The sequence below is a fragment of the Silene latifolia genome, chromosome Y (assembly GCF_048544455.1).
Source record: "Silene latifolia isolate original U9 population chromosome Y, ASM4854445v1, whole genome shotgun sequence".
NCBI classification, from domain to species: Eukaryota; Viridiplantae; Streptophyta; class Magnoliopsida; order Caryophyllales; family Caryophyllaceae; genus Silene; species Silene latifolia.
The window spans coordinates 185624202-185640782 of record NC_133538.1 but is presented as its reverse complement, the minus strand read 5'-3'; the positions used below and the strand labels follow the sequence as shown (position 1 = coordinate 185640782).

General features: G+C 44.8%; 1 long non-coding RNA gene across 1 annotated transcript; it reads right to left on the bottom strand.

Moving 5' to 3' along the window:
- Window positions 1–9748: 9748 nt before the first annotated feature.
- On the bottom strand, window positions 9749–11513 carry LOC141631425 (uncharacterized). The gene is made up of 3 exons (XR_012537628.1): window positions 11404–11513; window positions 10123–10792; window positions 9749–10037 (listed from the first exon to the last, which is right to left on the bottom strand). It is a non-coding gene; the product is annotated as an uncharacterized LOC141631425 (long non-coding RNA).
- Between the last annotated feature and the right edge of the window lie 5068 nt (window positions 11514–16581).

Sequence of the window (16581 nt, the reverse complement as noted above, 5' to 3'; positions counted from 1 at the left end):
GAACGTCGCTGTGGCACAGCTGTATCCGTTGGCCATCAGGACGATTGTTGGCTTTGTGTGGCTATGCCGGTTTAAGGGGAGGCCCCAACGGTGAACCTATTCCGCCGCTTCATCACCTTCGGAATGTTCAAGGTGGCAAGGGTGGTATAGCATACGAGACCGAGCCAAGTTATATCACCGTCCCCAAGCTTACTTCCTGCAAGGACTGGAAGGCACGGTGGGTATATGTTGAGGTTCCAGGGGATTATCCACTGCCTCGGTCCTTCCAGCACCGCGTCAATTTGCGGTGCGAGAGCAAAGGGGAGCGTGAGAAATATGTCTCCCGGCATAAGCTTAAGATGGACGCCTTGAAGGTCCATCTTAATGCGGACGAACGGCGGGCAATGAAGCTGTTTGAGACTGAGAAGGATGGGTCGCCGAAGGGATGGATGCCCCCGACGCAGATCATTCTTCAAGATGAGCCGCTCTGCCACGTCGGTCTCATACCGGCCCTAGCACAGGGTGAGTGGGGTCGGTGTGAGGCCCATCTCTGCTTTTAATGTTTCTGTTTTTGAACCTTGATTTATTTCTTTTATTTAACTCTTGCTTCGTTTCTTTTTTTACGGACCGTTTTGGCCGGATGCGTGCGAGGAAATCCTCAAGAAGATGGGACTTGACAAGGACAAGAACGTTGTTGAGTTGCATCCGAAGGCCGATACACGTGATCGCAGGACGGCGCCAAACGACCTCATGGATCGGCGGTTGAAGGCCCTAGATGTGACGGCGGCCCCGGCGAAGGTTACCGTGCGTGCCGCGCCGAAGCGAAAAGCAACGTCTTCGGCGGCGGCAGCGTCAACTTCGATTCAACCTCCAATCCCTGCAATCCAAAAGGAGACGGTGGTGATCGTCGATATTACCGATGAGGAGGTCACCTTGGCGGAGGAATCTCCTCTCTTACGCAAGAGGAAAGAGATCTGGCTGGCCGCGCGGCTCGCTACTGAGGCCGACAAAGAAATGGGTCCTCCCGCCAAGAAGGCCAAGCACAGTACGAGATCTAACTTTGTGGTTCGGATTTAGCTGGTTCTTTAGGCGTGCGATGACGAGGGCTCTCGGCATGTCAATGAACGTTGACATGGATGCTTTGTCCGAATTTTTGTAGATCAGATCAACCGCCATCTACCGGTCCTCACGAACAGCGTATTGAGAAGCGACACACGCGACGGGTGCTAAAGATGCCGCCGTCGTCTCCTCCTCCCGAAGCCTTCCCCCCCCGATTAAGAAGATCTTTGGGAAGTGGGTGATATGGCGGTGCTCATATTATGGAGCAGGGAAAAGGTCATGGCGAAGGCGCCGCTTGTCACGCCGGCTCGAGCTTGAGCTCGGCTAACTGCGAAGAAGGAAGCCGAGAGGGTCAAGGTTGAGGCCGAAAAGGCGGTCCTTGCCGAGCGAAAACTTAGGGAGGACGCCGAAAAGGCGGTCCTTCTTGAGAGAGCCAAGATTGAGGCGGGAGGCGATGCCGCTAAGATCTTTGGAGGAGCGTGACCAGCTTCAGAAAGCATTTGACTTCACTGCTAAGAAGAGGGACGAATGGAAGTCCCTGTTTAGGGCCCAGGCGAAGGTGTTTCGGAACACGAGGGCTATTATCACCCAGAGGGAGTTGGACATTGAGACGCTCCAAAGCGTCCTCCTCCCTAACATGTGCGCCCAATACCGGGACCTGGCCGAAGAAGCCGCCAGGGAAGTGATCGGAGAGCTCTTTCCTGAAGGCTCCTTCCCGTGGCAGAGATTTGACGAGCTGTTTGATGACAAGCTTGATGCTAAGGCGAAGGCCGCGGAGGAGAAGGCTGCGGAGGAGGCAAGGGTGAAGAAGGAGGAAGAGGAGGCCGCGGAGAAGGCGGCCCATGCTGAAAAGGCGAAGGCGGCCAAGGAGGAAGCTGAGAGGGCTAGGGCGGCGAGGTGAAGTCGCTGAGACATCTTCCGGGTCGCCTACCAAAGATGATCTTCTTGCGATGTCGCCGGTGGCGAGCAAAGAACGCATAGGGAGACGGGCGGTCGTCACCAGGTTCACCCGGCATCTCGGATAGCTTCAGCTGTTCGGGGGCCAATTATTAAGCCTTTCCTCCCTGCCATCTTTTGGCACTTCATGTCTTATGTCTGTACCCTTTTGTTGTTCCTTCTTTTTTTTGTAAACTTTGGTAGGTAGTGTTTAGGCTATCCCTATGGAGACGGCCGTCGACTTCTTACTTGTAACCTGTAAACATTTTTTTAATAAGAGTTTGTTTACTTTGCCTCTGGCTTGGCCGAGGTCTTTTTCTCATTTTTGTCTGAGTTGTCTTCTTACGTTATTAATTGAGCGCTTCTTTTCTGTTTCTACCTTCGGCTTTGCGGGCAGTTAGAATGCGTATCTCAACTGTACTTAACGTTTTTAAACATGTTGGCTTGTCGGTTGCTTCCTCCACCGCCCGAGGCGGTCAGATTTGCGTTCCGCTGTGAACATGTTAGCGTATCGGTCGTTGTGTCCTCGCTGCTTTCCGGCCTTGGCCGAGGGAATCGGGGTTACGGCGCGACAGCGTTTGTATCTATAGACTATATTGATCGCTTCATCGTTCACGCTTGGTCTTAATTAGCCGAGGTGTCAGATTTGCGTCTCAACTGTACTTATACGCTCTTAAGCTCGGTCTTAATTAGCCGAGGGCAGGTCGTGGTTCCCTCGTCACTCCCGGCATTTGCCGAGGCAATCGAGTTCACGCTCTGACTGCTGTTGCAAATATCTGGGCATATCGGCTCGTCCCCCCGTCACTCTCGGTCTTAATTAGTCGAGGTGATCGAGGTTTTGGCTCTGTCTGCCGTCGTAAATATTTTATTTTGGACCACTCCTTATTAGATGGAAAACTCGGAACACTCTTTATTAGATATAATCATACGTTGGGGTGCCCACATCGGTCTCGGACACCTCCACCGCTATATGAAATAATTTCTGAGGTTGTCTGTGTTCCAGTGGCTCATTAGAGGCACTCCCTCCATGTCGGTTAGCCGGTATGTACCCGGCCTCATTTCTTCAACCACCTTGTAGGGTCCTTCCCAGTTGGCCGTCATTTTGCCATGGATGTTTCCTTTGTTGGTGGCGGCCGACTTTCTTAGGACTAGATCTCCTACTTTTAAGTCCCTTTTGTGGACCCTTCGGTTGTATGTTCTTCTCATTCTGTTTTGGTAAACGGCCAAGTTGAGCCGTGCCGTATCTCGACTTTATTCAACCAGGTCTAGGGAGGCTTTCAGGCCTTCCTCATTTTGGACTGGGTTAAAGGTTTGCGTTCTGAATGTCGGCACGTTGCTTCAATTGGCGGGACGGCCTCGGACCCATAGACAAGGTGGAATGGACGTATCCGTTGCTTCTTTCTCCGTGGTTCGTAGTGACCATAGGACGCCGGGTAGTTTATCAGCCCATCTTCCCTTTAGATCTTCCACCTTCTTTTTCAAACCGTTCAAAATTGTCTTGTTAGCTGCCTCCGCCTGCCCGTTACTCCGAGGGTGGCAGACGGAGGAGTATGCGAACTTGATACCGAGCTCTTCTAGCCAGTTCATCACCAAGTCACTCCAAAACTCTCGGCCGTGGTCAAATACCATGACTTGGGGTAACCCAAAACGAGTTATGATGTTCTCCCAGATTACCTTTCTTACGGCCGCCGTGGTCTTGGCCGGTACTGCGACAGCTTCGACCCATTTGGTGAAGTTGTCAACGACGAGAATTAGGTACTTTCTTCCTCCGGAGGCCGTCGGAAATGGCCCCAGTAAATCCATCCCCCATTGTACAAATGGTAACGGACTGAGTACTGGCTGCAGGTCTCGGGAAGGTGCATGTATCACCGGAGCGTGCATCTGACAGTTCTTGCACTTTTTGGTCTTAGTTCTGGAATCTTCTAGCATGGTGGGCCAGAAGTAGCCGGCTCGAAGAGCTTTGTGGGCTAGCGTTCTTGCCCCCATGTGGTGTCCGCAGATGCCTTCGTGAATCTCTGTCAGAATGAGCTCCGCGTCGGCTGGGCCGACATATTTCAAAAGTGGTCTTATCACAAACCTTCTGTATAGTTCTCCTTCGAACACCAGGTACCTTGCGGCGATCCTTTTTATCTTCTGGGAGAGACTGCGGTTCTCCGGCAACTCTTTTGTAAGTTTATATTTCTTTATCAGAGTCATCCACGTCGTCTCGGCTTCTATGTCGCCAACCATGCCAACGATCTCAGTGATGCTTTTAGCATTCCTGATATCCACCAGCACGGTTCGACTGACATTCTTGATGGTTGAACTGGCAAGTTTTGAGAGAGCGTCGGCTCGGTTGTTCTCGGACCTGGGGATGCATTGGATTTGGAAAGATTTCAATTTTGCTATGTCAGCTTTTACCTTTTCCAGGTATCTTACCATCCCGTCGTCTCGAGCCTCAAACTCTCCTCTGATTTGGTTAGTAACCAATAGTGAGTCTGTTTTCAACACAATGTGTTCTGTCCCGGCGGCTCTAGCTAACTCGACTCCGGTTATCACCGCCTCGTATTCGGATTCGTTGTTTGAGGCCGAGAAGGTAAACTTCAAGGCGTACTCAAATTCGTCCCCGTTTGGGCTGATGATAAGGATGCCGGCTCCTGAGCTGTTCGTCGTGGAGGACCCTTCGGTGTATACTTCCCATACACCGGGGTGTGATTCTTCTTGGTAAGTGCACTCGGCAAGGAAGTCTGCAAGTGCCTGCCCCTTTATCGAGGGCCTCGGCTTGTATTGAATGCCGAAGCCGAATAGCTCTCTTGCCCATTTGATGAGCTGCGGATTGTTCAAATTTTTCCAATGCTTTCTCCAATGGCTGGTCGGTTAAGACCGTTACGGGATGCGCGTCGAAGTAAGGTTTTAGTTTCCTTGCGGCAACGACGACAAAGAAAGGCATTTTTCAATCGTGGGTAGTTTCTTTCGGCGGGCAACATGTATGGTGATAAAGTAGATTGGGTGTTCTTCTTGTTTTCTTCTCTCGACGATTACGACCGACCATGGCCGAGGTAATGCTAAGTATAGATATAGAGTTTCCCCAGGCGTCGGTGCGGACGGGGGTCGGGAGAGTTTGTAGATGAGCTTTCGGTTGCTGAAAGGCGTGCTCTGTTCCTCCCAAAGAAAAGTCTTTATTCCCCTTCAACACTTTGAAGAATGGGGTGCTCTTGTCGGCTGACCGAGAAATGAAGCGGGCGAGAGCCGCCATCCTCCCGGTCAAGATCATAACCTCTTTTCGATTCCTCGGCTCCCAGGGTCTAGAATTGCTTTGATTTTCTCTGGATTGGCATCAATTCCCCAGACGACAAGCACGCCGAGGAACTTGCCGGCCCGGACACCGAAGTTGCATTTCATTGGGTTAAGCTTCATCTTGTATTTTCTTAGCGAACAAAATGTTTCGCTCAAGTCGGCCAAGTGCTCGCCGTCAGACTTGCTTTTTATAATAGCATCGTCGACGTAAGCCTCGATATTTCGCCCTTTTTGGTCTTGAAACACTTTGTCCACCAGCTTAGTGTAAGTTGCGCCAGCGTTTTTCAAACCGAACGGCATCATTTTGTACATATACGTGCCGTGTATGGTGATGAATGCGCACTTAAGCATGTCTTCTTCGGCCATGAATACCTGATGGTACCCTGAAAAGGCGTCGAGCAGGCTCAGCATAGAGTAGCCTGTCGTTGCGTCTATTAAGCTATCTATTCGAGGCAAGGGATAGCAATCTTTGGGGCATGCTTTATTAAGATTTGTAAAATCAACACACATCCTCCACCCCCCTGATGACTTCTTCACCATTACAACATTTGCTAGCCACTCAGGGTAAGTACAAGGCATGATAAAGCCCGCCTCTAATAACTTATCTACCTCGGCCTTGATGGCATCATCCTTCTCGGCCGAGGAGTTCCTCATCTTCTGCTTCACAGGGCGGCGGCCGGGAGTACGTTCAGCTTGTGAACGATAACCTCTCGGCTCACGCCTGGCATCTCGGCGGCTGAGTACGCGAAGACGTCTTTGTTCTTCCTCAGCAGGTCTAGGAGATTGGCTCTGAACTTTGGCTCCAGGCCGACACCGATAGTTATGGTGCGCCCCGGGTCAATCTCTATATGCTCGGTCTCGGCACCTACGACCACGCCGACGTGATTGGTGCTCATCGGATCACCCTCATGTCGTAAGGATGGGCTCTTCCCTTTCTCTGACTTTTTCGCCACTTTGAGGGACTGCATGTTGCACCCTCTGGCAAATACTTGGACATTGACAATCTCGTCCCTTTCGTCCTTTGAGACGAGCTTTTGCGCCTCCCCCCGGTCCGAGACATACATCAATGTCAGGGCCCGGATGGACATTACAGCATCGGCCTCGCTTAAGTGACTCGGCCTATGAGGACGTTGTAGGCAGACGAACCATCAATGACCACGAACTCAGATAAAACATTCTTGGCCGCATCGGCTTGTCCAAACATCACCGGCAGTCTGATAGACCCCAGGGGTACCAGGCCGGCCCCGGAGAAGCTGTACAGTGGGTTGGTGCAGGGGCTCAGGTCCTCAATCTTCAGACCGAGATTGAGAAAGCATTCCCTGAACATGATGTTTGTATAGGCACCTGTATCAATTAGGCACCTCTTGACCAAGTGGTTGGCGATGTCCAGGTGGACCACCAGCGGGTCGCTGTGTGGGGCTACGACTCCTTCGTAGTCTTTCCTTCCGATGGTTATATCGAGGACGGTGTGAGCGGGGATCGCTGTGGTGGGCACAAAGTTGATGGCTTGGTAAAGCTCATTTAGGTGCCGTTTGTGCCCATTAGCCGACCCACCGTTCTCGTTCCCTCCGATGACAACCTGGATCACTCCCATCCTGTGGAATACTGATTTTCTCTTCTCCCCGCCGGAGCTGGATTCTGGGTTCCCAGCTACGTACTTGCTGAGGGCCCCCTTTTGGATCAGCTCCTCAATGGCGTTCTTAAGTTGCCGACAGTCGTCGGTCTTATGGCCGGGCTGGCCGTGGTAATCGCAAAATTGGCTTGCGTCGCCTTCCCTCTTCATCTTGGGGGGTCTTGTCCACTTCTGCCCTTCGCTCTTGCTCGGGCGAAGTCCTCTGCCGGTTATTTGACCGGAGGGGGGGGACCATTGCATCGCTTATGGGTGTATGGTCCCGAACTCCCCCCGGCGCCCGCCGAGTTTTGCTTCCTGTTGGATCTTTCCGGCCGTGGCCTATTGTTGTCACGGCGTCCTTCATCCTCGTTGTCTCGGCGGCTCCTCCTTCCCCGAGTGCCCAGTTCACCGTGGGGTGACCCGAGGTCTTGTGGTAGTCCTCCACCTTTATGGCTTGGTCGGCCATCCTTCGGCGGAGTCCGAGGTTGAGGTCCCCGCACTTGATCGGCTCATCTTTGAGCTCGCCTTTCGGGAGGCCCTTCATCGGTGCGAAGGCGCCGCTCGGCTCGGCATTCAGCTCACGGATCTGTTGAGCTTTCGCGTCGAACCTCTTCACGTAGCTCCGGAGGGACTCGTTCTCCCCCTGTCGGATAGTGAGGAGATCGGATGTCTCCACGGCCCTTCTCTTGTTGCAAGAGTACTGGGTTATGAAGTTGTCTCTTAGGTCGGCGTAGTAATATACCGAGCCATTGGGTAGCCCCTTGTACCAACTTTGGGCCATCCCATGAAGGGTTGTTGGGAAGATTCGGCACCAAACCTCATCAGGTTGCTCCCACACCGACATGTAAGACTCGAAAGCCTCGGCGTGGTCGGTTGGGTTGCTATCCCCTTTGTAGGATAGGGGTGGCAGCTTTAGTTTAGTCGGCACCGGAACCTCGAGGACATAGGTGCTGAGGGGCTGTCTGACCACGTGCCGAGTAGCACGTGGCGATCGGCTCCTCGTGGCCCTAGTCCGGCTTCTCTCCCCGTGACGGGAAGGGCTTCTTGTTGTCCGACTTTGGAGAGTCGGACTTAATCTTCATTTCTTCGGGGGTGGCCTCTTTGATGCCGCGGCGACACTGTCCTCCCTCGCGTGGGGGAAGGACTTTGGTCGGCCACTGACACCACGGGCACCGCCGGCGTCCTAGTATGCTCCACTCCTTGCATTGCCCCGGACAAGTTGTTCGGGGTCACTTTATGGGCCCTGGTCACTGCGGGTGTCTTTGCGTCGCCCGTCGTTGCGACGCAGGGTGATCGGCGTATTACCCATCAGTCCGGGAGTAAGCTTCGATTTCTTTGCATCGACCACATGTCCCATGATAGTGACTTGGCGGTGAAGCGATGGGTGTTTCTGTATTATTGGCATCCCGTACGCCGGTTGAATTACCCGACCGTGGGGGATCGCCCAATCTCGGAATTGTGGACTATGTCATCGATAGAATGCGTTTAAGTCGATCACAATTATTTCTTGTTGCTTTGACATTTTCTTAGCTTGTTGGGTGGGTTTTGTTTTATGTTTTTTTTTTGTAAGGGATTTGACTAGCTTCTATTCCTCTTCCCACAGACGGCGCCAATTGTTCCGGGTGTAATTTCAGAGCAGATTTGTTTACCACGTAAGCTTGGTGAAATGATGCCTTTCCTTGTCTCGACTCTTTCTTTTGGTCTCTCCTGAAACGATGAACAAACTGAGGGCTCGGCTTTGCACCGAGCGTACTCACTCCGACGCTCAAGTCAGTAAACTTAAAGGGATTAAGTTGTGTGTTACTTGACAAAGTATATTGTAGAGAGATAAGGGAGTTTATACCAGATGAATAGTGAGTTTTAGGTTAGATTGTGGATCCCCTTCTCAATGAGAGAAGTGGAGTATTTATAGACTTTCACCTTTTGTCACGTAGTGGCCAAGTGGGCCAAGTGGCGTAGCAGGTGGAAAGTTTGTTCTACCCTCGGCCGAGGGACCCATGGCGAGGGCCGGCGGGCCTGACTCAATGCCGAGGGTCTTGGATATGAGTACGCGGATATGTCTCCCGGTGGCTAGTTGCCTGGCCGAGACCCAGTGATCGAAACGACAGTGCGTCGGTTAGGCGGTCTAACATGTTGACTTGCTGTCTTTTGATCCTTGACCTTGCTCAATATGTTGACTCGGTCAGCGGGTGCAGAATATGCCCCATCAATTACTATCTTACGTCCTTCGTTAAAAAAATACCCGTAATTTTATCAATGTGTGATGACTAATTTTAATCCAAAATAAATCCGGCACATGAGGAGAACACGGTCAAGCGAGTAACAAACGCCACAACGAGATCTTATGCTGCTACAAATAATTATGCAATTTAACTTGGTAGAGATGACCATTATTCACTTGGGCCATTAATATTCATTTTCCATGTTTCTATGTTAAAACCAGGACCATTAGGAATGTGGCCCGATAGGGAAAAGCCAATCAAAATATAGGTCTTATATAACAATTTGGGCTCATTCTATTTATCAACTAACTTACTTGGGCTTTCGGTAACTAGACCCATTATTACTTCCTCAATTGGGCCATTTTCATCGATTACTTTTAAATCGACCCATTTACTTCCTCAATTGGGCCATTTTCATCCATTCTTTCTTGTCGACCAATTTACTTCCTCAATTGGGCCATTTTCATCCATTCATTTACTTGGTGTCAGGTAAGTAGATGTCATTTGCAATTTGCAAAGTTAACACATTACAAATTAAATGTTTTTCTTTTTGCAATTGATTCATTTTAAGTTTTTAAAACCTTAATAATCAAGCATAACAAACCGAGACCGAAATTATTTTTGATCGACAACGAATAATGGACAACTATCGCCAAAATACAAATTTAGATCAACAATCAATAACAAATTAAAGCTTCTTCTCTTATTTATGTAGTATTATCACAATACAAATTGATAATAATAATACAAATACAACCCATGAATAATACAATAACAAGCGAGCTAACTTTTTCCGATTTAGTAGCACGTAACTTCCGAGATTTCAATTTAATATTTTCCGATGTCAATTGCCGTAACCTATCCTCCAAAGAGTTGTTTAGATCAATCAACCTGTTCATGTTCCGATCAACCTCCACGCATTCATCTCATACGAAGTAACCACAATCTTCAGTCTAAAGATGCATTAAAAATTAATTAGAGCAATAAACATAGATATTATACTAATTATATTATTTTGAGCTATAAACATAAATATACCTTCCATAAGGGACAACGATAAAAAAACTTCCTTTGTTAGGTCCATTTTTCTTCACGAGTTGACGGATTGGAACCAAGTTATGATAACAATGTGAATCGCAAGAACAAGATTGATTAAAACTCATATTTGAAAGATGATGGTGGTGTCGATACAATTGAAATATAGTATGAGATTTTAATAATTAAATATGATTATTAGATTTGGAAACAAAATATACTTATTTTTTTAAGGAATTATTAGATTTGGGAAAAAAAATATACTGATTTTTTTTATGGATTATTAGATTTGAAGAAAAAAATATACTGATTTTTTTTATGAATTATTAGATTTGGGGAAAAAAAATATACTGATTTTTTTAAGTGAGAGAAACGATTTTTTTTAGTTAGAGAAATGAGGTTAAAATAAATAAGAACATAAAATAAATATAAGAAACAAAAAATAATTAGTATAGAGATTAGTATAAAAAAAATTAGATTAATATTGCTAATGATCTTTGGAAAGTGTAGCAATTAATAGGTTGTCTCTTTTTGAATTTGAAATTCAAATTTTTCAAATTTATCCCTTTAAAAACTCATTTGAAAAGGATTCCATATGGTCCCTACCAAACTCCACTTGGAGTGCTCTCAGTGGCCTGTGTACCAAGACCCTTGTATACCCCGTGCTTGTAGCCTTTTCGGGTAAAATCACCGGAAGCAATATCAATGAATTCATAATTAGCATAAGCAGCAACGGAATCAATAGCGGTATCGCAGCTACAGAAATCTTCTAACAAAATGTAAGTAACTACAATTAAATACTACTGAAAATCGAATTGAAGCTACAAATGCATAAAACAATTTGAATCTAACCTTCAAACTAGTAAAATAACAAACTTAAGTACATAAAATCGATAAAAGGAACGCCAAATTGAAACACACAAATAATCGCACTAACGAATTAGATAAATACAATGTTGAACCAAGAAAGATCAAAATCAATTATAAAATCCCTAGAATACTGGATCAAAATCAATTGTAATAACCCCATGAACAACAACAAAAAAAACGAGCAAAAACTAACCACTTCAATCATTAAATTAAATAATAAAAACCTACATTAATTGAGATGAATGAGGAATATTGAAGAAAAATTGAAGAAATCGCACTAAAATTGAAGAAATCACAAATTGATTTCAATTTAATTGTACAGCAAGTAGAAGTGGAATAAAACAAAAAATTCAAACGGAAATTGCGAAAAATAAGCAATTGAAACTGATATTAAGAAATTAGACATATTATTACCTGTGAATTTGTTTGGAAACAACGAAAAATCGAAAGAAATCAGTACGTACGGAGTAGAAATGATGAACATTTGAGAGAGAAAGGAGTAAAAACACTTTTGAATACAAATTAGGGATATTACAACTTACCACCTAGTATTTATTGTATTTTACAATTGGGTTATTTAATGACAATACTCTAAGAGCATCTACAATAGTAAGCTAGTTGACATTAGCTTACCTTTGCCATATCATTTTTTTAAACTACAACCATTTTAAGCTAGAATTTACTCCAATGGTTTAGCCAACTTATTACTAGCTTAACTGGACCCACTTAATAAACTCTTCTATTTATTTATTCAATTTCCAAATTTCCAAAAAAAAAAATTAAAACTTTATTAATAGGATCACTATTTTTCTATTGGTTAAATTACAATTGTGGGTCTATTTAAGCAAGTAGCTCCATGGAGCTACTAGCTTAAAAAATTTTGGGCAAAGCTAGTCTACATGGCCAACTCCAATGGTTGAGCTACTAGCTTGCAATTTTATGAAATTGCAAGCAAGTCCCTAAGTCAAACCATTGGAAATGCTCTAAACTATTGCGATGCTTCTTAAAATACTCTAAACTTTATTTTAACTATTAATATACCCAACTTTTATACTCCTTCTCTCATACTCCCTCCTATTCGGAATAACTGTCTCATTTGGACAATGACACGAAAATTAAGGAATAGAGTTAAAATAATGAAAATTATTGTATAGGGGTAAGAATATAAGAGTTAAATAATGAAAGTATTGAATATGATGGTTTAGGGGTGGTTGGGGTGGTAAATAAAGAAAAGAGTCAAGCGTAGGAAAGTAAAAAAAACATGTCCAAATATGGCATATGGGACAGTTATGTGAATAGACAAAAATGATAAATGGGAAAGTTATTCTGAATAGGAGGGAGTATTAGAATAGGTAGACCGCCTAATTGTTAAGCCGGTAAAAAAGTTTTAATTCCTCCCAAGCCCTAACCCCTCTTCTTTTTCTTCTACGGTCATTTATTAGATTCCATTAATTTTAATACTCTCTCTCTTCTTCATCATTCACACCTAGAGCCCACCACTAAACCTCACCACTGGCAACCACCACCGCACCACCATGGTCGCTGGCAACCGAAGATTATCCTAACCCCAGTCATGTGAGAACAGCTCAATCTTAATCTAACAAACTCCTTGTTATCAATCACCGCCGCACTCCGCACTTATGTATCTGTCTCCATCCTCTACCATCGCACCACCATGAGAGTGATTGGTTGGTAAAGGGAGAAGATGGTGACTGATTTAGGGTGGATGAGAAGGTGGATTTGTTGTAGGGTGGATCACAGGAGGAATTTCGGTGCGAGAATAAAAAAGGGTCGACCAAAGAAGCAGGTGGTGTATCAGTGGTGGTGGTCGAATTAATGCTCCGTCATCACCACATTATTGTTGATGAATTATTGTTGATGGATAGGTGAATTATTGTTGATGAATAGGTTAATTCTAATGCTCCCGTCATCACCACATTATTGTTCAATTAGGTTTTGACGATTTATTTTTTTGGTAATTTGTAGTGGTTTTTTTTTTTTTTTTTTTTTTTAGGATTTTTTAGTGTAGGGAAGAGGAAGGTGATGAAGATCATCTAGAATGATAAAGGGGTGACCTTGTTACCTGCTACTATAGGTTAAGAAAAGCCTAGTTCTATTAAAAGTTAAGAGGTGTAATTGTTGGTTTTATTGGTAGTTAAATTATATTTTGGATTATTTTGAGAAGTACCCCAATAATTTGGATTATTCTCATTAATAACCCTTTACAATTTACCACCACCTATTTTGTTTATAACAAGTAACCACCTACATTTCATTGTATATATTCCATCTCCCGCCGTATTTCATTCCCGTCATTATTTTACTTAATTCTCGATTCATTAATTAAACAAACTACAATATGTCTAAAGTACCCTTCTTATATACCCTCAGACCCCAAGCCCCCACTCTCACAAAATAAAAGTAACCATAAGCCACAGTCTACCACTTATTTCCACCCAAACACCGCCAATCACCCACAAACACTGTACCCACCCATCACGTATCACCCCATCCTCACCCATAAATCTGGCCACCACGGATGAAAACCACTTTTACTGTCACCCACCACCTCGTATTTAACTACTTATCACACAATGATGCCAGAAATGAGGCCACCGCCACTAAACTATTGGAAATTAACCAATGCATAAAACTTGTGAATTACAAAAAGGTGAGAACTAGACTAAGAAGCCGATACTATTGCTCACTTAAACTAATAAACCAAAGCCATCCCAAGCAATCTTCAACAATGCTGCTACGGAGATTGGGCAACATTTGGGTGACGTTGTGCTGGAGATGATGGCTTTTGACAGTGGAGAGAGGGAGAGAGAGAGAGAAAGAGAGAGAAACAAAATCGAAAATGCAGTTGAATTTGTTGCTTTAGGCGGTGGTTGATGGTGTTGGGATGGACATACATCATGGTGGGAGGGAGGGTGGTTGTTGTTTATTGGTAGAGAAATAGTGAGGGCACTACAAAAAAAAAACGTTTTGATGCGACGGACACATTGCGACGGAAGATTAACCCGTAGTAAATTTAAACCTGCGACGGATCCTCAGAATGTGCGACGGACTTGCGACGGACTTTCCGTTGCAGCATATTTTCCCAGACCGCCAAATTTTCTGACATGGCGGGAAGGTCTGCGACGGAATTTCCGTCGCAATATTAAAATAATAATAAATCCTGCGACGGAAATTCCGTCGCTGTATTAAAATAATATTTTTCCTGCGACGGAATTTCCGTCGCAGGATTTTTTTAGTGTCCACCTGTACATCTCTTAACACGCTGGAGAAAAATTATTATTTTATTCCTGCGACGGAAATTCCGTCGCAGGATTTATTATTATTTTAATCTTGCGATGGAAAGTCCGTCGCAGGTTTTCTTTATACGGGCAGCAGCGGATCCCGTCTCCCTCATTATCACTCTTCAATTATTTACCCCAAAATTCCCTAAAACCCGTCTCCCTCAATCCCACCACCACCACTCCTACCACCACCCTACTCCCCAAATCACTCCTCCTATTTCTCCTTTCTCCTTTCCCTTTTCCCCTTTCTTCTTCTTTCCCCTTTCTTCTCCTTTCCCCTTTCCCCTTTTTTGCTGCCGCCTGCCGCCGCTCCCTCCCCTTGTCTCCTGGTTGACCATTGTGCCTACGTGGCCTCCCATGAACAGTGAATTGCGACGGAATTTCCGTCGCAAGTCCATCTTTTGCGACGGGTCTATGCGACGCTTTGATCCGTCGCAGATTTTACTTTGCAACGGAATTCCCGTCGCAAAACTAAATTTTGCGACGAAATAAAAGCGACGGAATAAATCCGTCGCAAGTTTTGTATTTGCGACGGGATTGACATATTTGCGACGGAGTTTTCCGTCGCTATGGAAGCTTTTCTTTGTAGTGGGGGGTGGTCATTGCTACTTTGAAAGCTTGTGATGTGAAGGAGGTTGAGGGAACATAATAAGGGTATTTTGGTCATTACATTATTTATTTACTTAATGAGTCGGGAATTAAGTAAAACGATTATCGGGAGTGAAATAAGGTGGGAAATGGGATGTATACCATGGAATGTAGGTGTTTATTTGTAATAAACCAAATAATGGTGGTAAATTGTAAAATATGGTAAATATTAGGTGGTAAACTATAATTTTTCCTATTAATTATACTGCATAGGAAAATAAGGTTATGAGAGAGAAGAGTTTATATATATATATATATATATATATACATATATATATATATATATATATATAGAATCAGGATCCTGTGCGAACCAAATTACGGTGCGAACCATACGAACTCCTCTTGAGCCCTTAGATCAAGTCTATGAAAGGCTGTTATTCACTCCTTTATTAGTCAGATATTCTCGTATCCCTCAAACCCAAATACCAACTTATTATATCTCTCCCATCCTTACTCACCGGACCACCACCATAACACCACCAGAGCTCCGACATCAACCTTGCCAACGTAACACCCTAAAACCTCTGTTGTCGGCGGCCCGTATACACACTTCCTCTTCGTCGCGTTTTTATTCTCTTCGACTCGTCTCCAGTCCGGTGGCCGCACCACCATTACGTCCACAGAACTGGATTCGATCTTGTTCATAATCAACTCGATTTGAATCGACATGATCATTATTGCGTTCCATTTTATTAAATCTCGTTTTTTCGTAGATCTATGATTTAAACCCAAAGTTTTTAAACAAAGAGTAGATCTGCGATGATTATGAGAGAAGAAAGGTTGTGTTTATGGAGGTGGTCGACTGAGTTCCGGTGGCTTCGTGATGCGAAGCTAAGCATGATGAGGTTGGTCGACTGATTTCCAGAAAGCGCAGGCGACACGTTGTTGGGAAAAAGCGTCATCAAGGACGGCGTCGTTGGTAGTTATGTTGGTTGTCTGGTGAAGCTATGCCGGAGCTCCGACGACGATTAGTAGATGTTAGTTAGTGGTGGTAGGAGGTGGTGGTAATCTGCGTGGTTATGGTGGTGGTAATCTGCGTGGTTATGATGGGAGTTTATAGTTCAGGCCTTTGGGTGGATACATGAAGTACTGTCACCAGATACATGTATGAATACTACCAGATACATGTATGATTTATGTATCTACAGTAATGATATGTGTATTTCACAGTACTGACTTGTGTATACGGCAAGCAGATGAGTCGTCATTGTCTTCATGGATGTATCTACAGTAATGATATGTGTATCTCACAGTATTGACTTGTGTATACGGCAAGCAGATGAGTCGTCATTGTCTTCATGGATGTGGCTTAATCTCATACATATTTTGCTAGTATTCATTTTGTTTTTTATTACAAGTAACATTTTAATTTTTGTTGATTTGAATGATGGGTCATCGTATAATGTTGAATGTTTGGATTGTGATAATATCTAACAACCGCATCAAAATGTTTGGATCTACAAAGAAAATGATTATGCAAATCAATATTTGGCACCATTACAAGATACATCAATTCACAGTGTATATACATTTTTGATAACATAACATAAGATAGATCGACTACTCTTAGTCATTTGTTTACCTTTTCTTTTGATACAAATACAAGAAAATAGGTGAGGGCCATTTATCCAAACGTGAA